This window comes from Dendrobates tinctorius, unplaced genomic scaffold, assembly GCF_039654945.1.
Source record: "Dendrobates tinctorius isolate UK_male_01 unplaced genomic scaffold, ASM3965494v1 ptg000090l, whole genome shotgun sequence".
NCBI classification, from domain to species: domain Eukaryota; kingdom Metazoa; phylum Chordata; class Amphibia; order Anura; family Dendrobatidae; genus Dendrobates; species Dendrobates tinctorius.
In genome coordinates this window covers 13,090,480-13,114,842 of record NW_027361758.1, presented here as the reverse complement: position 1 = coordinate 13,114,842, position 24,363 = coordinate 13,090,480, and the positions used below count along the sequence as shown (strand labels likewise).

The following is a 24,363-nucleotide window of genomic DNA, read 5'->3' as shown; positions in this document are numbered from 1 at the left end:
TAATCTTTTTTTTTTCCTACCTAGGAGCAAAACAGGGACATGTGAACAGCCCCACAGACTATTATGAAGATATGAAAAATATGGATTGATCACATTCGTGAAAAATGGAAGACTTGAAGGAGGCTTTAGATGTGATATTCCTAGAAAACCAACCTAGACTCAAGGTTTATTGTACTGCACTTAGGAAAGTGAATCTTAATCTCCCAGGTGATACACGGGCCTTTGCACTTTCATAAATTTACCATACGTTAATGAATTCCAGTGTCATGAACATGTCAAGCGCATCAGCGCCGTGGTTGGGAAGGTCATGGTGACAATGTGACACCACCTTCCATCTTCTTGGGATGGATCTCAGCAAGTGTAGAGCTATGTGCACATGTAGTTTTTTTGGTGTGCGGATTTTGGAGAGAAAACCGCAGGTTTCTGCGGTTTTGCCTGCGGTTTTACACCTCATAATGGATGAGGTGTAAAACCGCAGCGTTTCTGCACCAAACAGTTGACATGCTGTGTCCACACATGTGTTGACATGTGTAAACCGCAGCAAAACCGCGCGGAAAAATCCGCAGCATGTGCACTGCGTTTTTTAATTTCCATAGGAAATAAAGGTACTGTTCAACGCAGCAGAATCTGCACCGTGTGCACATACCCTAAAGGGAACGTCAGATAAATTCATTATCCCACGTTAAATCCACTTCAGCGCCCGAGGCCAGGTCGCGTCCCCTTTCCTCAGGCGCAGTTGTAGATTGTCAGCTCTGTGGGGGCAGGGATTTTATAGGACTATATACTGCATTGCAGAGCTCTCCTACAGCATGTCAGTATATAAACTGGCACATCAGTACTGCAGCAGGGGAAGGATCCTCATCATGTCTGTGTGTACAAACAGCTATTTGTCACATAGTATTTATATAGCGCCAACATGTGCTGCAGCGCCGTACAAAGACTCTCCTGTCCCTTCCGGCTTTACATCTCGGGTACACAAACAGTTAAAGGAATGGTTCTATTGGAATACACACACGATACAATGTAGCAAAATGGAGACCTAAAACTGCCACATAAGACCAGTGAGCAGGAGAGGAGGGAGGCTGCCCCTTTAAGAAAAGCCCAGGCAGAAATGTGAAAGCTATTTGTTTGGTGTAAGCCTTGCTTGGAACCGTGCCATCAATCTCTTGCAGAATCACAGACACAGAAGGAGCCAAGCAAAGCATGATCACAAACTTGCTGCTCTACAGAGCAAAGGGAGGCAGCTCCAGCCAGACATCTTCGCCCAGCGCCGGGGAGACAGCGGTCTGTGGATTTACCCTTGTGCTAGGGGAAGACGCTGGAGCTGGCCACGACCTGCCTGGACTAGCCCACGGGTGAAGGGGCTGACACTGAGCTGCTAGAGTGGCCGCAGGGCGTGTGGGGGGAAAAGAGCCATGATGGATCCAGAGGTAAGGGGGGAAATAAGCCTTTTCCAGGGGGAGGCAGCAGGAAGGAGCATGATGATGAGCGTTATTACCCTGTGCATATGTGTTTACAGTGCGGCGCCGGGGAGGGGGCTGCGTTAACCCCTTGTGAGGCTGGACTGCAGTGGATGTGCTCAGACTAGTTCATGGAGGGACAGCTGCTCTCATTCCTCTGCAGCATTGCCTCCTCCCCAGCTGCAGGGAGTTCGTGCTGTGGCCGCCGGATCTCGGCTCTGCTTCTCCCCTCCCTGTGCCGGGAAAGTGGCTGCTGCGCACCGAGGAACTTCTCCCCGGAGTGGCCTAGAGGCATCAATGGCTCACATGGTAGTGCCAGGTCTCTGCAGGCAGGACTGAGCTCATGAGGAAGGAGGACATGACACAGAGCTGCTGCAGGCTCTGGAGTTTGCCTGAAGTGTCTTACATTGAGGCCTAGTCCTGTCTCCAGCCACAGGGCAAGTTCATGAGGAGAGGCGACTGCTTCCCTCAGCCAAATGCACAGGCTGGGAGGAATGCATGCCAGCAGCCATTACTGGACGTGGAGGAGGAAGATGCTGCTCCTGGTAGGATGGAGCAAGTATGGGCACACCTATGGACACTGGCATATCTTCTCAGGGTTGGGAATATAGCAACCCAATGGACACCGCGTGTCGCCTCAGGGTTGGGAATATGGCAGCCCTATGGACACCACGCATCTCCTCAGGGTTGGGAATATGGCAGCCCTATGGACACCACGCATCTCCTCAGGGTTGGGAATATGGCAGCCCTATGGACACCACGCATCTCCTCAGGGTTGGGAATATGGCAGCCCTATGGACACCACGCATCTCCTCAGGGTTGGGAATATGGCAGCCCTATGGACACCACGCATCTCCTCAGGGTTGGGAATATGGCAGCCCTATGGACACTGGCATATCTTCTCAGGGTTGGGAATATAGCAACCCAATGGACACCGCGTGTCGCCTCAGGGTTGGGAATATGGCAGCCCTATGGACACCACGCATCTTCTCAGGGTTGGGAATATGGCAGCCCTATGGACACCACGCATCTCCTCAGGGTTGGGAATATGGCAGCCCTATGGACACCACGCATCTCCTCAGGGTTGGGAATATGGCAGCCCTATGGACACCACGCATCTCCTCAGGGTTGGGAATATGGCAGCCCTATGGACACCACGCATCTCCTCAGGGTTGGGAATATGGCAGCCCTATGGACACTGGCATATCTTCTCAGGGTTGGGAATATAGCAACCCTATGGACACCGCGCATCGCCTCAGGGTTGGGAATATGGCAGCCTTATGGACACCACACATCGCCTCAGGGTTGGGAATATAGCAGCCCTATGGACACCGGCGTATCTCCTCAGGGTTGGGAATATAGCAGCCCTATGGACACCGGCGTATCTCCTCAGGGTTGGGAATATAGCAGCCCTATGGACACCGGCGTATCTCCTCAGGGTTGGGAATATAGCAGCCCTATGGACACCGGTGTATCTCCTCAGGGTTGGGAATATGGCAGCCCTATGGACACTGCGCAGTGCCTCAGGGTTAGGAATATGGCAGCCCTATGGACACCACGCATCTCCTCAGGGTTGGGAATATGACAGCCCTATGGACACTGCGTATCTCCTCAGGTTTGGGAATATGGCAGCCCTATGGACATCGGCATATCTCCTCAGGGTTGGGAATATGACAGCCCTATGGACACCGGCGTATCTCCTCAGGGTTGGGAATATGACAGCCCTATGGACACCGGCGTATCTCCTCAGGGTTGGAAATATGGCAGCCCTATGGACACAGCGCATCGCCTCAGGGTTGGGAATATAGCAGCCCTATGGACACCACGCATCTCCTCAGGGTTGGGAATATGACAGCCCTATGGACACTGCGTATCTCCTCAGGTTTGGGAATATGGCAGCCCTATGGACATCGGCATATCTCCTCAGGGTTGGGAATATGACAGCCCTATGGACACCGGCGTATCTCCTCAGGGTTGGGAATATGACAGCCCTATGGACACCGGCGTATCTCCTCAGGTTTGGGAATATGGCAGCCCTATGGACACCGCGCATCGCCTCAGGGTTGGGAATATAGCAGCCCTATGGACACTGCACATCTCCTCAGATTTGGGAATATGGCAGCCCTATGGACATTGGCGTATCTCCTCAGGGTTGGGAATATGACAGCCAAACCCTGGAAATGTTCTTTGCCCGTAAACAAAACAATAGAGACTGCACTCCTATGTCTGGGAAAATACTAGACTTTCTGGTTTCCATGAATTTTTCTGACTAGAATGGTGACGCTGCCATCAAAGTGAAGGAGACGTTGGCAGGACCCCAATATGAGACCCAACATAAATAACTAGGCGCTCCATAAATTGTTTTTAATGGGACGTGTAGAATATTCGCCTCAGCAACTTTAGTCGTCATCAGTTTACACCTACAAATGCATATACTTTGCTCTGGGTTACGACAACCCTCTTATCAGCGCCATGGAGACACAACCGGGCGCCATTTGTCGGCTTACCCATCGTATTTGTTACCCTGGCCAGGCAAAGTGGCCTATTTGTTCCTCTGGCACTTTGGGGCTCATGCCCTGCCAGACCCCCATCAGTGTCTCACTTTTGTAGCCAAGTAGCATGGGTTCCTAGAAGCAAGCCTCCCGTGATCCTCTTATTGTCTGAAGACTTGTCCAGTAAAATGGTGTGCCTAAAAAGTCACCATACTGTATGTATCATGCATATGCCATAAAAAACATATGGCTGCACATGTTACCCATTCATTGAACAGATGTGCTGGAGAAATTAGGATTGTATGTGGTGACGTGTGAGAAACGGAAATTCTCAGGTGCACAATAATGCAGCACAATTAATCGTGTTGATCACAGCAGCCATTCAGGGCGCTCTTTAGTGGCTGCTTGTTATGGAGTGTTTTCAAGATGTTATTGAGATATTAAAAAAGATCTTAACGAGACAAACTAATGAAGGATATACCTATAGCATGTTGTAAAACGGCCACAAAACGAAACCTGACCATTTCATATTTTACTGTAGTCTCCTTAGACACATGGACTCAATGTATCCGCACGAAAAGAAGACTTGAGGCCCATTTACACTGGCAGCTGATAGGTCCGATACTAAGGGTAACGACTAGTGATGAGCGAATGTGCTCGGGTAAGGTGTTATCTGAGTACGCTCATGTGATAGCAGAGTGTCTTCGGTGTGCTCGAATAATATATTCCAGTCCCTGTCACTGCATGTCTTGTGGCAATTCGACAGCCGCGACACTTGCTGGGATTGCCTACAAACAGGCAATAACTAACAAACAGGCAATCCCTACAGGTGTTGCGGCTGTTGAACAGTCGCCAGACATGCAGCCGCCTAGACTAGAACATATTTTTCGAGCATGCCGAAGTCACTTGGTTAGTAGCTGAGCATGCTCAGATAACACCTTATTCGAGCACGTTTGCGCATCACTAGTAACGACTCACAGTCTACGTTAGTTGTATAGTGTGAATGGACTGAACGATGTGTCCAAAATACTGTCGTTTGTCAGTGAAAAACAATTCTCAATCAACTTTCAAAAATGGTGTAATGTAAATGTAGGTTGTTCAGCGACTTGACCAGTAAGGAGCAGTGTACATTCGAGTCCTAAATAAGTTGATCTTATGTGAATTGCGATGATCACTATTCAGCCATTTCACTCTCGATTCTCATCCTGTAGTAACACTTGTCTGATATTGTTTGCTCGCTGTGAGTTACGATTGCATTAAACGATTATCTACCTGTGAAAAACAGTAATATCGCTGTACTATACTGTACTATAAAGGTCCCTGTGTTTTGAATGAGTTAAATATAAACTTGTGCACCGGGTATTGTCGATTGCTTTATAAGCTGTTTTTAGACAAATTTTTATTTTATCCACTCACCCTCATTCTGGCTTTACTTTTGTACAAAGAAAAAAATCTCTCTTGCCAGATGTGCTTCCCTGAATATGTATTGGCAAACAAGCGTTTTCTTCCCTGGGAAGGGTTCTTGTCAAAGGGAAGCACACAAGCCTTTACTTTGTAAGGTTTCTTGGCTTGGCTCTCATGGGATCCAGTCCTGGTCTTGCAACAGAGCGTTTGGCTTTCATGACAACTATGGATACAGTTGCGTGAATGACAGCTTACAAGGGTTGTCCCATGATGACAACTGCTTTCTCGAGAAGGAAATATGGACGTCATAGAGTGGGGGAAGGGTAGTTTACTGTTCGGGACTCTTCTCTATTAGCTACAGCAGAGAGAAAATCCTAAATGGTGCCTCTAGTGCATTCATCCTGTCCATGTCATCACTTGGCTACAGCTTCGGTCTCCGATAACAGCTAATTGCCAGGAGTTCAGCATCAGAAACCCCCTGGCAATCAGCTGATCAGCTCCTAATTGTTTATACATGTGTGGGCATTCTCTGTGAGTACAGTAAGGTTACAATTTCATGTTGCATTTTTTTTTCAGCCTTTTTATGCTAATTTTCAGCCGCGTTTTACAGTACCAGCAGTCTGAGATTTCAGAAATCTCATGCCCACAGCTCGTGTGTGTTTTTTTTTTTTTTTTTTTTTTTCCCTTTTCAGTATTTTCTACAAAACTTTGTGCTTTGCAGAATAGAGCATGTCATTTCTTTCAGCGTTTTTCACTCATTGGTGGTGCAAAACAACCCACAGCTATCTGTTTATGCTGCATTTTTGGTGCCAAAACCTAAGGGAGTGGAATGGGTTTTTTTTTTTTTTTTTTTTTTTTTTTATTTCACCAAACGTTATCAGCATGTGCAAGAGACCCTGACAAAATGCATCAAAAACTAAGCAAAACCTGCTTTTTGGGGGCAAGTTTCTCACTGCTAAGAGAGCAGGTTTTGCCAGCGGAAAAAAATGCATGAAAACCGCAGCGTGTGAGCATAGTTTAAGGCTGGAGTCACACTAGCGTATGGCATCCGATGCAGGAATGCTAATGACACTCTGCTACAGTAGTCCTGCGAGCGTGAGCTGAGAGTCAGAGCTCTGATCCCCTCGCATGTGAGAATCGGAACACAGGTGCAAAGCTGACTGAGAAATTAATCTCTCCACGCCAGCGGCCGCGGGAGTCGCTCAGCACTCGGGTGATATCCAAGTGCAGCGCGATGTTTCACACGCTCCACATTTGTGCAATCCGATTCTTGGATGCAGTCGCAGCATGCTGCAGTTTTCGCATGCCCAATCAGCATTAGAAAAATAATAGCAGATGTGAGCTGCCCCATAGAGCAACATTGGGCCGAGTGCACTCATCTGATTTGCTTGTGTGAGTGAGCCTAAGCAATCCCAAATTTGTTGCACTTTACATGTTCCTTAGGAAGAAATTACAGACTGTCAGTCATTATTATACAATATTAATAAATGGGCTGGAGCACAAGATGAGATTTCAGCAAAATGTAGGGTTTGTGTAGACTGTCAGTAGTGAAAAATACGCTATGGTTGTGTCTGATTTTTCCAGTTCAGTAAGTAACTGTATTACTGGTCATATGTAATATTCAGTGCTGTAATTTATATTCTATCATAGATCTGAATATACAAAATAAATTCTATAATTTGAATCTAATTGCAGTTTCAGTTTTGGAGTGTAGGAATTTGTTTAACTTTCATAACCTCCTCATGATAAAACAAAGTCAGTTGATACTGGTGTCATGGTTTCTTTTTTTTTTTTTTCTTCTTCTTCTTCCCTCTAACTGTGCTACACTATTTTTGATGGCACAGACCAACTAAAACCTGATGGAAAGTAACGAATGTGTAAGAGGAGCCTTAAAGGGAATGTCAGGTTCCCCATGCCCTCCAACCCGCCAGCATTTGTTTACTTATTGCTAAATTCCCTGCCTAACCAGCCCTTTATCCAGTTAGTCACCTAAACACATATTGAAAAAAAAAAAAAAAAAAGTATTTATAAGCTATTTTCCTTATGCTAATTAGGCCTTTGACTACTTGTTGGGGCAATGGTTTTCCCCAGACTGGTCCTCCCGCTTTGGATGTTATGCCCCTGTGGGTATGATAACAACATGATTTGCAAGAGTCAGCATGATCACCAGCTGTCTGCAATCCTTGCGCATGCACTGCTCTCTTCAGGCGCATCATTGCGCTAAAACCGGGTATAGGGTTCCCGCCTTCAGAGACGCAATGTGCATGACTGCAAGTGTAGAAGACTGCTCAAGTACGAGAACTGGAGATGATGCCGGCTCCTGCAAATCATATCAAGCCTAGCTGTTACAATGGTGTCTACACTGTCACTGCAGGCGATCGTGTACCAGCGTGACATCACACGAACCCTACGGCCAATCGACGGTTGCCGCGCTGTCCCCACCTTTAGACATATCGCATACATCCAGAGGAAGTGATCAGTCCTCCGGACGTAAGCGATTTGTCTGATGTGATGCTGGTACACAATCGCTGGGAGAGACAGTTCCAACACTGCTGGAACAGCGCCAGCAGTGAGGGTAAGTGTTAAACGGGGGAAACAGATTTTGAAGGGCTTGTCCCTCGTAGTAGACATCCCCTTTAATGAAAAATGTATTTTAGGAACTGGAACAAGAAGCAGAGTTGATTGAGAATCTAGTTGTTTTGCAATTCTCAGATTATTTATGCCCAATTTTTTTATGTTCTATTCGTGTTCTTCTAAGTATCTTTAAGGCAAAAGGTTCACACATCCATTTGTCTCTGTGTCTTTTCTGTTGTAGGAACAGACAAACCGATTTCATGCCCAAATAAACCCGTTTGCTAACTGACACAAATGGAATCAGAGGGGCCTCCGTGATTATATTAGGTAGTCCGTCTGGTTTACGTTTGGTGTCAGTTTTCTAGAATGAAAGAAAACTTTCTGCATGCTGTGCTCCTTCATTGACACCAAGCAGATACTACTATCCCAATAATCAATGGGCCCCACTGATTCTGCTTGTATCGCTTAGCATTTGGATGCATTTCAGACATGAAATCTGCGTGTTCCTAAAATGGAATTTGGACAGAGCCTTACACTGCAGTTACAATGAAAGCCCTCATATTTTCAACCATGGTATTTTGCTTGGTTCAATATAGGTTATCGCTCTCTTGTTTTTTTTCTCTTAAAAAGAAGTAAAATCAATATGTTGTAGAAGGAAAAGGAGGCAGTTAGGAAGCAAGGAGGATTGTTTGTAGTATTTCCCCCCTCTGTACTAAAGTATAACCAGAGTGTAAGCTTGATTTTTGCTGCCCCCCTTCAACATGAGTTAAAACTGCTTTTGATGCAGTGTAATATGTTAAGATGCTGTCATGATACTAATACATTGTAACTTGCCATTTTCTTGAGTGGGATTTTCCACTTCTTCAGCACATCCAGCACTATAAGTGCTAGAACTTCTATTTTCTCACTTCCCAAGCATATTGGAATGGAGGAAATATATATGGGCATCAGAAAACTTTACAAAGTCAGGGCAAACCACATACCAGGAAGAGTCTTTCCACTCAGAAAGCGTCCAAAGAAATTCATGGGAAAGAATTCAAATTATGCAGTTTAAGATGTCTTCTAATAAAAACTACAGCTTGTGGGAGGTTCATGAGCTGTCAATACTACAACTGTAGTGAAATTGCTTTTAGCATATTTGCGTAGGTTAAAAAAGATCTAGCATCAAGGTCAACCTTTCTTGACCAGTTACACATATATCTATCTCTAGGTCATTTATAATCCACAATGCCTTTTGTTGATTGAAAAGCATTAAGGCCTTTAAGTGTCTACCTTTACTGCCACTTGTGGTAGGGCATTCCACAATTTTACTGTAACCGCAAAGAATCCTTTCTTATTTAGATTCAGGAATGGCCTTTCATCAACATGTAATAACAGTCCTTTTGTAAGCCTAGCTTGCAGATCTACAGTAGATATTGTTGCGGTAAATGACATGTTTTATTAGGGCTTGTCAGAGGATTGAAAATAATCAAAATAATCTTTAATGCAACAGCTACATTGTTTGTTGCTGCATTTTCCATTCTGTTCCTGTTGTCTTTTGTTATCTTAAGGGTGTGTGCACACGCTGCGGATCCGCAGCAGTTTTTGCTGCGGTGTACAGTAGCATTCTAATCTATGGGAAAAAAACCCGCTGTGCAGACGCTGCGGAATTTTCCGCGCGGATTTGCTGCGGTTTCAAAACCGCAGAAAGAATTTGCTATCGCCTCCATTGTGGAGATGCAAAACCGCAGGCTAATCCGCAGGTCTTTTGACCTGCAGATTTACCTGCGGATTTTACAAAATCCGCGCGGCCAAATCCGCAGAGCATTCCACAGCGTGTGCACATACCCTAAGACTGGAATCTGTCTTTGATATTTTTGTTTGTATACTTGCCAACTTCTTAGTTCAGTCACTTAAAGGTTTTCTGCCACTGGTTACGTATTTGTGGAGGGGTTTCCATGATCTTCAGGGTGTATCTTTTCATGTTCACTGTAGGCAGCCATTAGGTGTTGCTTCATTTAGAGCCAGTGACATAACTCCGCCATTAGTAGTTTGAATTACTGCTTCCGAGTTAATAAGTTTCAAGGGACTTGGCATGCTGAAATGTCTGCATTTAGCAGAAGTGTCCTTTCTGTATTGCTGACAGTTAGTGTATTGCTGACCTGGAAACATTCTAGTTTTACTGCAGCTTGTAGCAAAAATATCTATATTTTCAAAGTGCTGCCATCCGCATATAAGGCGACTGCAATTAATCTCAAGTACACAGAAAGCAGCATAAAATATAACTTTTTAAAGTTACATGCAGAATTGAGAAACTTTACAGATGCTGGAAAACCTTTTCAGTTTGTCAGTTATAGGGTATGCGCTCACGTTGCGGATTGGCCTGCGGGATTTTCTGCACGCAATCTGCATCTCTTGGCAGAAAACGCAGGCCAAAATGTTTGCGGATTTCTTGCCGATTGTTATGCATTTTTTTTTTGTTGTTGTGCGTATTTGCCTTACTCAATGGGTGCAGAAACTCTTCAGATCCGCACAAAGAATTGACATGCTGCAGAAAACGCTGCAAATCCGCACAGATTTTTCCGCAGCATGTGCTCAAATTTCCATTGACTATCATTGGTACTGTACTACACTGCGGATTTGATGCAGTTCCGCTCGTCCAAAAACGCTGCGGAAATGAATCATAATCTGCAACGTGTGCACATAGCCATGTACTTGATTATATAGAGATAGCCACTGCTCAGAAGAAATTCCCACTACGGAAGCTTTTCAGCTTTTTGTTCTGACATGACATAGGTAGTAATCTTGACACCTCCTCATTTGCTTGAATTATAGGAGCTTAGTGTTGATTTGAGATTTGCATGCAACAAAGGTTTCATTGACTTGTGTATTGCCATTTGTCACAAGCACCATAAATGTAGTTGGGACAAGAAAATTTGTTAGATAAAGGCTTTGTTCAGGACGTTAGGAAATTAGGCTAGTTTCCCACTAGCGTTTCTCAGAGCTGTGGAGGGCTGCAGACGTCCTCTGTGTAGCTCCGCCCATTGCCACACCTCCTCCGGTCTGCTCCGGCTATAGCTGCATGCGGCCTGTGTACCTATCTTTAACATTAGGTACGGAGGCTGTGCAGATGTATGCGGATGCGACCGCATGCATCGTTTTGACGATGCGGCGACCCGCGTTGAACGCCACGAGTTGGAATTTTTTTTCACCGCATCGTCAAAACGACGCATGCGGGCGCATCTGCATACATCTGCACAGCCTCCATACCTAATGTTAAAGATAGGTACACAGGCCCCATGCAGCTATAGGTGGAGCAGACCGGAGGAGGTGCAGCGATGGGCAGAGCTACACGGAGGACTTCCGCAGCTCTGAGAAATGCTAGTGTGAAACTACCCTAACCTAGCAAGAAATTTGGAAAACAAAAGGAGACCACTTTTACCTGCGAAATCACCTAGCACTCCATTACCAATGCTCTGTTGGGCCACGCTTTTTTTTTTTTTTTTTTTCTCCAAAAGGATGACCTGGCTTTCAGTCAGTGGCCTCAGCAGTCTCCTTCTGTAGATGCTGATAATCGCTGAGGCCAGTGATTGGTTTTGTCGGTCACGTGGATGTTAGGCATCTATGTATGGTAAAATGAAGGCTGAGACCCCCAGAGTATTAGCTCTGGAGTGGCAAGGATTTAAAAGGTGAGTAATAGGTGGATTTTCTGTTAAGTTGATTCCTTGAATTTCTTTTGGCTAAAGAGGCATGGCATGGCGTGAAAAGCATAAAATATAATGTTGTGAATGAGGCCTTGATCAGATTGCTAGCTGCGTGAAAGAATCCTCCATTTTCAGAATAATTTTACTTGCCTGCAAGCTGCGTCCTATGTGCTCCCTACACTGGAACACAAGTGCTTTGTTAATGAAGAGCTTAGATTTTTGATTAGTCCTGGGACATTCTGTACCACTTTTTGTGTAATAGAATAAAGGCTTACTTTGCCAGGAATTCATCCAATGTACAGACAAACTCTTAGATCAGCCGTGAGCGTTGTGAGCTAGTCTGCCCGAGTAACCTGGACTCCATAGATGTGTGGTTAGCAGGATTCATGTTTTTTAACTTGCTACATTTAGTGTCTCGGTATGAAACCTTTGTTATGGTAAACTAAACGTTCACTTTTATAACTCCTAGGGATCTTGTGAGCAATGTCCAGTTACAGCAGGACCCCAGTTTTACTTTTTATAATTTTTTTTTTTTTAAGTGGGAGACAACCCTTTAGGCTACGTGTTCACGAACCAGAGTGGCAGCGTTTTGGACACCGCATATCTGTGCTGCGTTCTATACTACAGGAACAGTGGATGGGATTTATAGAAATCCTATGCCCACTGTGCTTCTATTTTAACGCTGCGTAAGCTCACCCGCAATGTGGGTTTACAAGCCGCAGCATGTTCATTATCAGCGCCGCTAGGGTCGTCTCGCCCATCGCCATTCATTAGATGTGGGAAATCCGCATGGTTCACTGAACACATGCGGATATAACTGTGATTAGAACGCAACGTTTTGGTCGCAGCGAAAATACGCTGCATCCAAAGCACTGCTAATTCCTGATTGTGGGAACAAAGCTCTGTTGTGTGGTGCTCCAGCTGTCATTCTGTAACTGGATCTTTTTTTTGGAGTAGACCAGTGCCCATTCTTAACCAGCTTAAGAACCGTATTCTGGATCACAATAAACTGTTATCTTGCTTTAGCAGTTAGATATGAGGCCAAGGGCTAGACTGGTAAGACGCTCTGTAGGAGCATGGTCCTCAAGTTACCATAAGTGGCAGAAATGTTTGCTTTCCAACCGATACTTGTTTGTCTCGCTTAACATTTGATGGTGACCCCGTTCTCATGTCTGTCTCATTACATTGGCTCTTATCTTTTGTGAGATTACTGTACCTCCCGTGATTCGTGGAACATGGCTGTTCCTGTATTTGTATTTTCATCTTACAATGTTTACCGTGAACATGTCAGCTGATACATGCTATTCAATCCACAGGCCCCTGGTATAAAACATTGGTTGTATGATCTCAGCCAGATATGTTTGACTCTAAAGCATAATGGCGTTCCAGAGAAAAGCAGACTTTAAAAGCCACCGGGGACCGAACTACTTGGGAGACTGGTCAGACAGACGGGTCCACTGTGACTTGTTTTCACCCGCTGCCCTGAATTGACAGGTCTCTGTCACTTATGCCAAAAATGTCCTTGACTGGAGTAACAGTTTTGACAAAGCACATATAAATCCACACCAGTGCTAATGTCTCTTTGTGAATTGGGCACGGCTTGCTGCTCAATGCCCATCTTGACGAATCGGGCTCTTTCTGTGTTGTGGTTTTTTTTTTTGTTTTTTTTTTTAAGACTGTTAAATGTAGACAAGCATGTCCTTCACTTGTGACAGTCAGACCATGAGTCCGCAGTGTGCCATTGTTGCAGAACCCTGCTAAATGTGCCTCTGCGTGCTCAAGCAGTAGTAATTATAAAAATGGTTGGAGGGGAAGTGAAGTCACTGGCTAGTGAGAGCTTATGAAAGATTATGAAACGTTGCCAGTATTGGGCTCCATGACAATTCATCTGTCCTGATTACATCACTGTCATTTGCCAACAGGGTAAATACAATGAAAAAGTTGTAAGCTACAATGAATTATGATGTCTGTTTCGCTTCCCAAGACCAGAATAAAGTTGCCATGCCGTCACAACTGGCTAAAAGTAGTAGGTGACGGCGCCAATCTTGGTATACCATGACCGTAAATAATGTCTATATACGGTAAAAAAACTCCTCCTTTTGATGACACATACAAACTTTATATGTACACTTATTCTTATGACAGAACGATTGGACTGTTAAATAGCAGAATAAATGGCTATGAATGTCACGTTCCCTAACAATGGCATCAAAGGAGCTGCGCACCTGTTACACCTGCTGTCAAGACACAGGACATGAGTGCAACACCTGCCAGAAAACAGCAAGGACATTTCTGTACCCTCCCTAGCTCTCCTTCATAAAAGCAGCTGCATGTTTATTGCACTGAAACCCGTAAATGGCGCTCATAAGCTGTGCCGAACTCCCTGTTCATCTTTTCGTTGGCGTTTAATGTATGTTGCAATTGCTGTCAGCATTGTTAGACTCGGCTGGATATTTCAGTGTCTCAGAAATTATATACCATTTCATCTCAACAGTTGCTTTGTTGCGTTCAACTGGGTTCCTGTAAAACGTGGAATGTGATACAGCGAGATGCTGGCTTCTATTAATGTAGCTGTTTTGCAAACTGAATTTCAATTAGGTTATCATATTCGTTATTTAGCGCGCCTACGTTTTCTGTCTGTGCTGTCAGCAAGCCGTACGGAAAGCCTTCGGAAAATTGCCTCACGAATATTCTGTTGTGGATTTTTTTTATTTTATTTTTTTTTTTTAAGAATCTTCTCCCTGGAAGGTCATGTATGGGATACATCTGGTATGTTCAGGTGTAGTTTTCATGAAGACTTCACACGTAATAATGTAACACAATGCATTTTGTGTCTTGCAAAAAAAATTGACAATTTTTGATCAGTGTGGCATCTACCATACTTTATATGCCATGTGTTTGTATTCTGAATGTAAGTTTTTGACATCTGTTACTTTTTACATTTGTGAATTAAATGAAGAAAGGCTCAATTCAGATTCCCAGGGTTATTTTTGAACACCCATTAAGTTCAGTGGATGAGTTTCATCTGCAAATCTTGACTAGGGTATGTTTTGTTTTTCTTTCTTGATTTACACATAATGTGGAATAACATTAGGTGCAGATCAATTCCATCTTGCAGTGGCCGCTGCTGGGTGCTGCAGAACAGCTCAAAATTCAAGAGAATCTGGAGCTTTATATCAGTTACTCAGCAGGGCTTCTGGGATTTGGTCTCCCACAGATCTGTTATGACTACCCTCTTCTATGGCTCATCGGTGTGATATGACCAGACAACTGAAGATAACTATCAGTTGAACATTCGGCACACAGCCATCTCACCTGACTACCCCATACACACGAGCACTACACCCGGCTGAGCCCTAAGGTCCATTTACGCTGCACGATTTTCATGATCGAGCATTCCTAGGGACACAAATTTCCCAATAATAATGGAGGTTGCCGTATACCTAACGTGGGAGCAATAGTCAGGTTAAATGATCTTTTGTGCAACACACAAGATACTCATTCTGGCAGGGCATATATAAACAGGACTCTCACTGCTGATAACAATGGCAGCCTATGTGTACTGAATGATTTATTAGTGATTGGCCTGTGAAAGCAGGCTATTAATGACTACCAGCAAGCCTGCTGTTGATCAGAGGTCATTTAACACTGCGTGTTGCGTAGTGTATAGAGACTCGGGTCTGGGCAAACGTTGCAGTTTTGTTGCGTTATTTTGCTCTGATTTGTCAAAAAACCTGAAGGATTTCCTAATAGCAGCAAAGTGAATGAAGTCTCGCACATTGCTTATTTTTTCCTTGCCGATTTGCAGTAGATCCGTAAGTCAATTATTTCATCTTTTTTGCAGCAGATTTCACCCACTATAGGTGAAGGATCTGTAGCAAAAACCGCGCCTATTTTACACAGCGTTTTTTCCTGCCAAGAGATGCAGAAATGTCTGCATTACATGCTTAACGGGTGGCCATAGCCTAAGGGTATGTGCACAGGTTGCAGATTTGGGTGCAGTGTTTTCTGCACGGAATCTGCATCTCTTGGCAGAATCCGCTGATCAAAATCCGCGCTGATTTTGTGCAAATTCTCTGCGGATTGGCATGCGTTTTTACACCTGCGGATTCCTATAATGGAATGGGTGTAAAAACGCATGCGGATCCACAAAAAGAATTGATATGCTGCTTAAAATCCGCTGCAGATTCCGTGCGGATTTTTCCCCAGCATGTGCACAGCTATCTTTTTTTTTTTTTTTTTTTTTTTTTTTTTTTTTTTTTTTGTTCCATTGATTTACATTGTACTGTAAATCACTTGCGGATCTGCAGCGTTTCCACGCGGAAAATCCGCTGTGGATGCGCAGCAAATCCGCAACGTGTTCACATAGCCTTGGGGTAGTTACATACTTTCAGTATTTGCAGCAGAAAAACATACTACACATACTGCAGTGTTGGCAGAAAGGAAGCGCTGCAAAATATGCGTGTTTTTATTTATTTTTTTTTTAAGCATTTTTTCTCATGCATTTAAATGGCTGCAAACAAAAATGAATAATTTACCTACTACAGATCTGAAACTCCAATCTGCAATGAAAAAATAAGCAGCTTGTACATGAGATTTCAGACATCTTATTCCCTTTGCTGGTACAGTAAAACACTGTGCAGAAAAAAACGCAATGTGGAGAAAATCGGACACCCCCGGCAGTAACGTATTTCCCCTGAAAACAAAAGGATCATCCTTTGAAATTCCAATCACCTGATTCTTCTCTCCCTCAACATAATTTGTCAAGGGTATTTTTGATAGGCCCCAAAATACATATCAAATGGTCATTAATTCCCTTTGAAATCATCGGTTTTGGCCAATTTGATCTAATCTGTGACCGCTCATGGCACTTAAGGGGGTTTTACACATAGCAATATCGCTATAACGTCACCGATTTTGTGACGTTATAGCGATATCGCTATGTGTGATACTTGCCTCCGACCGGCTCCCCCGCTGATCGCGCAAGAATGTCCGGCTCCATTTCTCGTCGTCAGCTTCCTGCTGTGATGACGAGCGGCGCGTGGAGGCGGGCGGGAGGACGTCAGGATCGCTGTGTGTGAAAGGTGAGTATCGTGCGCTGCGTCGCTGCTGCATCGCTGTGTGGTCTGCCTGTGTGACCGCTCACTAGCGATCATTTAGCGATGCACCAGCGATCCTGACCGGGTCGGTGCATCGCTAAATGTAAAAGGGCTTTTAGTGCCGGTGTCAGCTGTGAGAGGCCACTCACCCGCCCGTGTGCGCTGCCGATCGCTGAGACGTACTATTCCATCCATGGTCAAATTTGCCCTGGTCACATGGACGGAATAGTACGTCTGATTTCAGAAAGGGGTTAAGACCTTTACCGGCTAGCCAAGCAATGGAGACTTGGATGATTGTGATAGAGCATTGTCCTACATAAATATTATGGTTTTCTTGAAAGATGCAGACATTTTCTGTACCACTGTTGTAGAAAGTGTCTTCTAAATACTGGCAGTAGGTTTGGGAGTTGACAGTCTATATTCATCTAGCTCACCGAGGTGGTTAGCCTTGATTGAAAGCCCGAAAAAGCAGTCTCTAACACCATTAGTGCTAAGAGGGTTAATAGGATGTGGCAAGGGTTTGGTTATTCAAATCAGAAAGAAAGAGATGCTCCCATATCTCCAATTAAAAATCAGAAGGCCATAAAGCAGCTAGGCTGGTTCATTCCTCGTCTGTGTGTGGAGGGGGATAGACTGATCAGCGACTGTACTGTCCTCTGAGTGTAAACTACCCGCATATGCTGAGGTACTGTGCCTGCCTTGAAAACAGACTGTTTTGTGTTAAGTTTTGGCTGAAGATAAGCTGCTTAATTTCATTGTGGAAGTTTGAGGGGAAAATAATTTTTTACACTGTTTTGACATCACAAATCCATGCCTGTGTGGATGCAACCAGCTGCCAGAGTGCGAGTCCCTATGCCACCAATAGCAGGACCTCCACATTGCTGGCCAGCGTGTAAGTTGAAGTCTGTGCTTATTATTTATTATTATTATTATTATTATGCATTTATATAGCGCCATTTATTCCATGGTGCTTTACATGGGGAAAAGGGAAATATAGACAAGTATAGTAAACATGTGTAAGACAAGGGACACACAAGTACATAAGGAGAGAGGACCGTGCCCGCGAGGGCTCACAGTCTACAGGGATGGGTGAGGATACAGTAGGAGAGGGTAGAGCAGATCGTGCTGTGGTTCAGTAGACCGAGGATCATTGCAGGCTGTAGGCTTGTCGGAACAGGTGGGTCTTCAGGTTCTTCCTGAAGGTTTCCGTGGATGGTGAGAGTCTGATGTGTTGCGGCAGGGAGTTCGAGTATGGGGGAAGCACGGGAGAAGTCTTGTATGCGGTTGTGGGAAGAAGAGATAAGGGGGGACTAGAGAAGGAGATCTTGAGATGATCGAAGGTTGCGTGCGGGTAGGTACCTAGAGACCATGTCACAGATGTATGGAGGAGACAGGCTGTGATGGCTTTGTATGTCATGGTTAGGGTTTTGAATTGGAGCCTCTGGGTGATAGGAAGCCAGTGAAGGGCCTGGCATAGGGGGGAGGCTGGGGAATAGCGGGGAGACAGCTGGATTAGTCGGGCAGCAGAGTGTAGGATGGACTGGAGCGGAGCCAGAGTGCCAGAGTAGGAGGTTGCAGTAGTTGAGGCGGGAGATAAGAGCATGCACTAGTGTTTTTGTGGTTTCGTGGTTGAGGAATGAGCGGATCCGGGAAATATTTTTGAGTTTGAGGCGGCAGGAGGAGGCGAGGGCTTGGATATGTGGTTTGAAAGAGCGCAGAGTCGAGAATCACCCCAAGGCACCGAGCGTACGGGACTGGGGAAAGAGAGCAGCCGTTGACATTGATGGATAGGTCTGGTGGGGGAAAGATGATGAATTCTGTTTTGTCCATGTTCAGTTTGAGAAAGCGAGCAGAGCAGAAGGCTGAGATAGCAGACAGACATTGTGGGATTTCAGTCAGTAAGGAGGCGAGGTCGGGTCCAGATAGGTAGATCTGCGTGTCATCGGCATAGAGGTGATACTGCAAACTGTGGGATTCTATGAGCGGTCCCAAGCCGAAGGTATAGATGGAGAATAGTAGGGGTCCTAGGACAGAGCCTTGGGGAACACCGACAGACAGGGGGCGAGGTGAGGAGGTGGTGTGTGAGAGGGAGACACTAAATGTTCGGTCTGTTAGGTATGATGAGATCCAGGATAGGGCCAGGTCTTTGATGCCAAGAGATGAGAGAGTCTGTAGCAGGAGGGAATGGTCTGCGGTGTCGAAGGCTGAGGACAGGTTCAGGAGAAGGAGGACAGAGTAGTGTCGCTTGCTCTTGGCGGTTAGTAAGTCGTTAGTGACTTTAGTTACGGCAGTTTCAGTTGAGTGATGTGGTCGGAAGCCAGATTGTAACCGGTCAAAGAGGGAACAGGAGGAGAGGTGGGAGGACAGTTCAAGATATACATGCTGTTCCAGTAGTTTTGAGGCGTAAGGGAGAAGAGATATTGGGCAATAGTTAGACACAGAGGATTGGTCAAGGGAGGGCTTTTTGAGGATGGGTGTGATTGAGGCATGTTTGAAGGATGAGGGAAAGACAACATTTGTAAGTGAAAGGTTGAAAAGGTGTGTTAGAGATGGGATGAAGACTGTGGCCAAGTTATGGATGAGGTGAGACGGGAGTGGGTCGAGGTCACAAGTGGTGAGGTGTGATCTTGACAGTAGGGTGGAGAGCTGATCTGTCATGGTGGAGAAGCTGGCTTTTGCAGAACAGGGCTGAGCGGCTAAGAGGGGCATTGGGGGCTGCGGGCCATTAATGATCCATCCACTCGTTCATCCATCTGGTCCGTCAAGAGTCGAACTTATCAGTCCATAAAACCTTTTAAAAATCTGTCTTCAGATATTTCTTGGCCCAGTCTTGACGTTTCATCTTCTGTGTCTTGTGCAGTGGTGGTCTGGTTTCAGTCTTCCTTACCTCGGCCAGGTCTCTGAGCACTGAACACTTTGTACTTCTGGGCTTGCCAGGGAGGCTGCAGTTCTGGAATATGACAGCGCTGGAGGATAGTGGCTTCCTTTTCTTCACATTTGATTATTCTCAAACCTTTTGCAGTTAATTTCCTTTTTTTTTTTTCTCAACACAATTTTTGTGACACTGTTGACTATTTGCATAAAATCTTCAATGCTTCTGTGATCACAACGTGATATCTTAGCCGTTTCAAGGCTTAAAACAATTTTTGACCATAGAGTGTGTTAAATTTCTTTTTGGCCCATTTTACCAGAGGAAAACCATCTGCCTGATAATTCTGCGCACCTTGATAAAGGATGATGTATCCTCAGGCCTCACCCCCCCCTTGTTACACAAATATACTTCACCTGACATGCTTCATCCAATAGGCATTCAGGTTTATACACCTTGGAGATGGAAACATATGCAAAGAATATAAACAAAAAATACAATGCAATTCTGGCGTCTCAGTATTTTTTTTTCTTTGCAACATTTATTAATCCAGATTGATTTAATTTGTTGATAGGTCAGACCTCTTGGATGCAGCCATAACACATATATTTAGTATTATTAATTGTTTTTAATGAGAGAAAAAGTGAAATGATTCAAATTTTTATAATATAATTTTTTTTTTCCTATATTAAAAAAACTTCTTAATTGAATATTTTTTTTTTTTTTTTTTTTTTTTGTCCCCTTAGGACAATCGCAGGTTAAAGTCCCCTATCTCTTATACTATATACTAGTAAAAGTCATCCTGTGAAGCCAAACTATCCACTTGCATTCACAGACGTGGGCCTAATGGTATTTATTGGGAGTCTTTAGCAAATCTCTGGCTGCCATAGGAACTCATTAGCTCCTTGCGATCATGTCTTTTTTTTTTTTTTTTTTGCAGCACGGATGATGAGGGCCAGTGTAAGTCTATGGGTCTGTGAAAAGCGCGTACGACACATGGAATTGCGTGTGCTGTTCGTGTTTTAACATTGCAAAGGTTTGGAGAAGCCTTTTCCTTCTTTCTCTCCCAGAACCACCAGTAGTTGTCTACCAAACAGATTTTTAGAAAAAGTATTTCTATAGTCCGTTTATGATACAGTATGTAACTGAACCTTTTGACTAGTCGATGGGGATTAATTTACCCATTTTTTTTTTTTTTTTAATTTAAGTGGTGAAACAAAATTCCAAAATGTATTTAAAAGGAAAAAAAATAGCCAATTTCCGAGACAGAGCGTCTCCATTTTTTTGTGATCTCGGGTTTTGTGAGAGCTTATTTTTTGAGCGCCGCGCTAACGTTTTTATTGATACCATTTTGGTGTAGATGCGATCTTTTGATTGCCCGCTATTGCATTTAATTGCAAAGTAGCGGCAACCCACAAAAAAACCAAACACGCCAAAACAGCTTTTTTTTTTTTACATTTTTTTTTTTTTCTCTTTACGCTGCTTACCGATCGGGTTAATTATCTTTTTATATTTTTTTATATTGATCGGGCAATTCTGAACCCGGCAATACCAAATATGTGCATATTTGATTTAAATGCTGCTGTCAGAGATCGACAGCGGCATTTAACAAGTTAGAAGCTGCAAATGGATCACGGATTCCACCTGCAGCTGTTGCGAGCATATGTCAGCGGTCATGTAGCAGGAGAGGTGTGGGCTCAGCACTGGAGCCCGTACCAAATAGGGGGAGTCAGACGTTGGCGTACTATTACACCCAATGTCTGAAAGAGGTTAACACAAAGCTGTTTGTCAAGATATCACTGAACATCTGTGTGTTCTTTATTACAAGCCTTGCTCAATGGTTACTTCCATAATAGATACGTGGAACCTTTGCCCCATTTATTGCTAGAGGGCCTTGCATTTACTTTAATGCCTCTTGCGCAATGCACATAACTTTACCTTCCCTCCTGCAAAGTTTCGCTACCACAGCTGAGCTCTGTCAGAAGATGTAAGGACACGCACAGTGAACAGTTGTCTCACACATTGGGTATATTTTTGCTGAATATTCATGATCATTTGCTCTGGTCGGCTTAATGTAACTTTGAAGAAGTACCATATTAAAGTAAGCAGTAATTCGTCAGTGAGTGCTATATTATTTAACCGTGCACATCAATGCCTGCCATGGATTTTAAGAAACAAGCAGTGCAAACAGTGAGTGGCCATGCATATTGTTCCATGTTACAGTGACTACATTGTACACTGAGACAGCTCGGACTGTTATGTGCAGTGGTATGTACAAGTTTGGGCACCCCTGGTCAAAATTACTGTTATTATGAACAGTTAAGCAAGTTGAAGATGCAATGATAAAGGCCTAAAGTTATAGATGACACATTTCCTTTGTATTTTAGGGAAAAAAAATTGTCTTTTTTTTTTTTTTTCTTTTTTTAAACATTACAAAAAGGAAAATGGACCAATTCAAAAGTTTGGGCACCCTGCATAGTTAATACCTTGTAGCACCCCCTTTTTCAAGTTTCACAGCTTATAAACGTTTATCGAAACCATCTAAGAGTCTTTCAATTCTTGTTTGATGGATTTTCATCCATTCTGCCTTGGAAAATTCTTCCGGTTTTGTGTGATTCCTGGGTTGTCTTGCATGCACTGCTATTTTGAGGTCTAGTCATAGAATTTCAATGATTATCAGATCAGGGGATTGTGAGGGCCATGGAAAAACCATCAGCTTGCGCCAATTGAGGTACTCTATTGTGTTTTTTGATGTTTAGGATCATTATCCATTTTAGAAGCCATCCTCCCCCTTTTTTTTTTTTTTTTTTTTTTTTTTTTTTTCTTTAACACATGGTGTTGTTTCAATCAAGAATTTGTTGACATTTCATTGAATCCATTCTTCTCTCTACCCGTGAAATGTTCCCGTGCCATTGGCTGCAATACAACACCAAAGGATAATTGATCCACCTCTATGCTTAATGGTTTGCGAGATGTTATTTTCCTGAAATTCTATGCCCTTTTTTCTCTGCACATACCTTTTTAATTATTGTATCCATAGAGTTTTATTTTCATGTCATCGGTCCATAAGGACTTGTTTCCAAAATACATCAGGCTTGTTTAGATATTCTTTTGCACACTTCTGATGCTGAATTTTATGGTGAGGACGCAGGAGAGGTTTTCGTCTGATGACTCTTACATGAAGGTCATATTTGTACAGATGTCTCTGAACAGTTTTTTTTTTTTTTTTTTCCTAGAATACAAAGTAAATGTGTCATTAACTTTTTAAGCCTTTTTAGAGATCATTTCATCGTTTATCTTCAACTTGCTTCACTGCTTACAATAACAGTAATTTTGACCAGGGGTGCCCAAACTTTTACATGCCACTCTATAAGAGCCTTAAAGGCGTTGTCCATGCTAATGAGATCGATGCTCTGTTCCATGTTGAGAATATTCTGAATGGGAGCTGAGCTGCAGTGCTCAGGATTAACCATTTGAACGAATGGCACAGAGCTGGTCTGCTCTGGCCATTGCTGGAACTGGTAAACTCTGAACGATGGAGGTGCTGGTGTTAGCCCCAACCAAAATAATATTGATGCTCTATCCTTAAAAAAATAAGTCATCCATATATTACCCCAGACAAAACTTTCAAGGTGTGGGTACTGGGGCTCATCCAACTTTATTAGTATAGTTCAATATATATTTACTCACTATGTTAAGTATATAATAAACTGTTAAAAGCTGCTTTATCTATATTTTCCCCTTAGGAAAAAAAAGCATTTAACATATTGTGGCACATTGTTTTAGTGTCTGTTCAAACGTTATATTTTTTTTAAATTTTGTATAATTTCTGTGGGAGCCTCAAACTTATGCCACTATGTAGGTGTACAGTACAGTGGTATACATCAGTCTTTGGCCCTCATTGGAAACAAACATATATAATACAAGGGATTTTTTTTGTGTGGGAAAACTTACACAAGTGTATAGTCAGATATGCCAAGAGGACATTCTTTTGGCCTATGCTTGGTGCCTGGTGTAGGATAATATTGGATATGCTTGATACATTTAAAGGGAACCTGTCCCAAAGTTTGTCCCATGTGAGGTAAGATCACGCTTCAGCCCTGATATACAGCATTCTAATATGCTGTGTATATTACATTGCTGTATATCCGGGCTGAAAGGTACTGGTCTTGCATCACATGGGACAAACCTAGTGACAGGGTCCCCTGGAGCTTATATAAGATATTTGTGCTGGGATGTCATCTAGAATGTGAGTTTAGTTGAGCAATTGTACTTCAGTTTCCCAGAATGTGTGACAGTTCGCATTGTCCAGTGCAATTCTAAGAAGCACTTCATCCCAAAAGGCACACCTTATGTTTCCAACATTCATCGGGTTATTAAATTACACATACTGCAATAGAGCTTAAAACCTGGGAAGGGTCACATGTAGGCCCTTATAAGTAATTTAAATTCACAAGTATCGAAATTAAAACCATATGATGCATTAAAAACAGAGAACCTCATTCCGCTATCAAAAACTAGGAACGTTTGCGGGGGCCCCACAGCTAATCAGCCAAAATCTTTGTTTTTGTTTTTTTTTGTTTTTTTTTCCCTGCAAATTTTTGAACAAATATTTTATTTTGGGGAATATTAAAGGAGCTGGCCACTAATTTCTATATTTACTGACTGATCTTTATCAGTGAGGGGATGACACCCCAAATCACGACACCCATCAGACCAAAACTGAACCGCCCCTGGGTGAGTATAATATAACTTGTTTTTCTTCTCTTTCAGGTTACATTG

General features: G+C 43.6%; 1 protein-coding gene across 15 annotated transcripts in view; it reads left to right on the top strand.

Annotated features, from left to right (window-relative positions):
• The first annotated feature begins 1,102 nt into the window (after positions 1 to 1,102).
• NCOR2 (nuclear receptor corepressor 2) overlaps positions 1,103 to 24,363 on the top strand; it is a 545,344-nt gene continuing 522,083 nt past the window's right edge. For 9 of the 15 annotated variants that reach the window (XM_073586129.1, XM_073586124.1, XM_073586122.1 and 6 more), the window contains exon 1: positions 1,104 to 1,430. The gene's annotated coding sequence lies outside the window, so the exon portion shown is untranslated. Of the gene's footprint in view, positions 1,431 to 24,363 lie in introns of all 15 variants that reach the window. The other 6 variants (XM_073586135.1, XM_073586128.1, XM_073586134.1 and 3 more) reach the window with 2 other exon arrangements.